General features: G+C 35.7%; 1 pseudogene; it reads left to right on the forward strand.

Moving 5' to 3' along the window:
* The first annotated feature begins 2387 nt into the window (after nt 1–2387).
* LOC102472338 (histone deacetylase complex subunit SAP18 pseudogene) lies at nt 2388–2932 on the forward strand (annotated as a pseudogene).
* The last annotated feature ends 475 nt before the right edge of the window (nt 2933–3407 follow it).

Consider the following 3407-nt stretch of genomic DNA (forward strand, 5'->3'; position numbering starts at 1 on the left):
CAAGATATTATGTTTGCAGCAATCTTCTCTTGCTCTGAATTTAATAATATACAAACCTATTAAATATCAGTTTATTATATGTATATTATGGATACATATATGTGTGTACATGAGTGTATGTGCGAATGTGTGTGAATATAATTTTTTACTTCCCAACTAGATTTTAAATGATTAGACAAAAAACAAAAAACCTATGGCTTAAATAAATTCTAGATTAGTTGTGTCCTGTCCCAATGGATAACAGTGCTAACTATACATGCAATTACACTATAACATTTTTAGAGAGTAGAAAACAAAAATGGTAAGAAAGGGGGACCAGTAGATGGTGTGGTGGTTAAGATGCTGGACACTCCCACATGGCCAACCATGGTTTGATTCCTGGACCTGGTGGCTTGCTTTCTCGCATTCTCTTTCTCTCTGTGTGTCTCTCTCTGGTCAAATTAAAATAAATGAATGAATATATAAAAATAAACAGTTTTTTTTTTAAATGGTAAGAAAAAGGAAGGAGAGAAGGAAGATGAAAGACAGAAACAGAACACTGACTGGCTTCAAAGACTAGCACTTTCTACCAGTCACATGCGACTATTTAAATTTAACTTTAATTCTATAATTAAATAAAATTCAGCTCATCAGCCAAACTAGGTTCATTCTTCTAAGTCTTTAATATCCATTGTGATTTATGCTACAGTATTGAAATGTGTGCGCACACAAACACACACACACACACACACACACACATATACACAGAAGCTTTCATAATTTTCTGATATTTTATAATCAAATAACAATCCTGCTAGTGTTTCAAAAATTATTATACAGAACTGTGCACAGAACAGAAGTTCAGTGTGTGTTGAGTTCATCTTGTATTTATGGTAACTTTTCTCACCCTTTCTTTTCACTATGGAAAGTCACATTTTGGCCCACCCTCACATGGATCCTGAACTTCAGCTGTGAAATAATGCTTTCAGGGACTTAAAATGAAGATTTTCTCCTGAGTCTTCCCCCTCCACACTCATTTCTAGAAAGGCACAAATTCAGGCCCATCCGCACATGGATCCTGAGCAGTAGCTGTGAAATATTGCTTTCAGGAACTTAAAATGAAGATTTTCTGCTAAGACTTCCCCCTCCACACTCATTTATCCAATTCCAAGAAATACAAAGGACCCCAAATAGAATCAACCCAGGAAGATCTTCTCCAAGACACATTATAGCCAGATTGACCAAAAACCGCATACAAAGACAAGATACTAAGACTGGCAAGAAAGAAACAGCAAGTTACCTACAAAGGATATCCCATCAGGCTAACAGCAGACCCCTCATCGGAAACAATGAGAGCAAGGAAAGAATGAGAAAATATATTCAAAGTGTTGAGTGAAAAGCAATTTCAAACAAGAATAGTATATCCATATCCAGCAAGATTATCTTTCATATGCGAAGAAAAGGCAAGAACATTCTCAGATAAACAAAACCTGAAAGAATTTACCAACAACAGATCAGATCTCCAAGAAATTTTGCAGGGAGTACTATACCAGGAAAATTAAATACAGTCACACAGATATAAGAGTTCAAAAACTAAGAAAATGGCCCACTTAATCATAGGGACAAGTCTAGAGTTGAATATTATACCCCAGAATTTAATCGGGAAGAATGAACCACAACAGACGATAGATTAAGTATATGAGACTGAACTGGTGAAATAGAATTTTATAACTTTTGACTAAAATATTACTGATTTTCTTCTAGGCTCTCTTCCTGTTTTAAGAATTTTTGTCATGTCTTAAGCTGCCAATAGGTTCATGTACCTACTATTTGAACAGAATCCAAACCAGTTTCCTGGTTTTAAGTTTTAAGCATAGTTTCTTAGCATTGCTTTGATTTAGTAAAGCTAAAACTGCTTTTCTTGAAATAAAAAAATATAGTAAAAAAAATACCTAATTAATGTCTGTGGTTAGCTATATGGCATCATCTAGGTCTGCCCTTATAGTCTATTCATTCTACTCAGAGTTTCACACCTAAAGTCAGACATGCGTTCACAGATATGTATATACCAACTGAACTTGCTATTGAAAGTAGTTAGATTATTTAAGAAATTTTGTGAATCAATAAAATGTGTGTGGGGGGGGGGGGAAGGAATGAAAAACAACTGTGGACACCTGAGACAGTGTGGAAGGAGGTTGGGGAATGGTATAGGGTGAGAAATAGGGGGAAATATATATGTGTGTGTGTATATATATATATATATATATGAAACTAGAAATGGAAAATTATTGATGATAACATGTATGATTAAGCCATTGTATGAGAAATCACATTTTGTATGCTGTGACAATGCTCAGTGAATAGATGAATGTAAATTAATTAATTAAAAAATAAAACATAAGGTGCTCATGCTCACTGCAGGGGTCGGAGGTCAGGGCGAGCGTCTCCCGGGCCACAGGAGAAAGATGGCGGTGGAGTCACCAGTTACACAGGAGGAAATTAAGAAGGAGCCGGAAAAGCCAATAGACCGCATGCGAGAAGACATGCCTTCTCTTGCTGCGGGTTTTCACCACTAACAATGGTCGCCACCACCGAATGGATGAGTTTTCCCACAGAAACATACTGTCCAGCGAGCTGCAGATCTACACTTGGATGGATGTAACCTTGAAAGAATTGACTTGTTTAGTAAAAGAAGTCTACCCAGAGGCGAGAAAGAAAGGCACACACTTCAATTTTGCAATTGTTTTTACAGACCTTAAAAGACCTGGCTATCTAGTTAAGGAGATTGGCAGCACCACGTCCTGCAGAAAGGAAACTGATGATTCCATGACCCTGCAGTCACAAAAGTTCCAAATAGGAGATTATTTGGACATAGTCATTACCCCTCCAAATCGGGCACCACCTCCTTCAGGGCGCATGAGACCGTATTAAATTCTATTTACTATTTCTTGAATTTATTTTTCAGTCAGTTATGTAAAATAAATTTACACACTCTTCCCCCTCATTGCCATTAAGCCTTTAAATTTTAAACAAATTGTAATGCATCTATTTAGGAGTTAGGTTTGGATGTGCTATGGTATGAATATTAATAGAAAGTCTGTATGTTTCAAGCCCTTCTGTAAAATACAAAGAAAAGTGCTCTTAGCATCCTGTGTAAAACTATATTGTTAAATACATGTGTGCAATCAGAAAAAAAATTAAAAGATAAAAGAAAGTCACATTTTAATAAAGCACATTTGCTGTCTAGTCACATAATTACCTCTTCTTGTATATGCCTGCTTTGATTGGGAAATGAAAACCTGATGGCCACAGGATGATTAGTCAATACTAATCATGTATAATTAATTAAGAGGGAATTTCCTGTACAAAATTTAATGTACTTTAATATAAAGCTAATATTAGGGTGATGAATTTCTGACATACATCCG

The sequence above is a fragment of the Tupaia chinensis genome, unplaced genomic scaffold (assembly GCF_000334495.1).
Source record: "Tupaia chinensis unplaced genomic scaffold, TupChi_1.0 Scaffold000085_1, whole genome shotgun sequence".
In the NCBI taxonomy this organism is placed as follows: domain Eukaryota; kingdom Metazoa; phylum Chordata; class Mammalia; order Scandentia; family Tupaiidae; genus Tupaia; species Tupaia belangeri.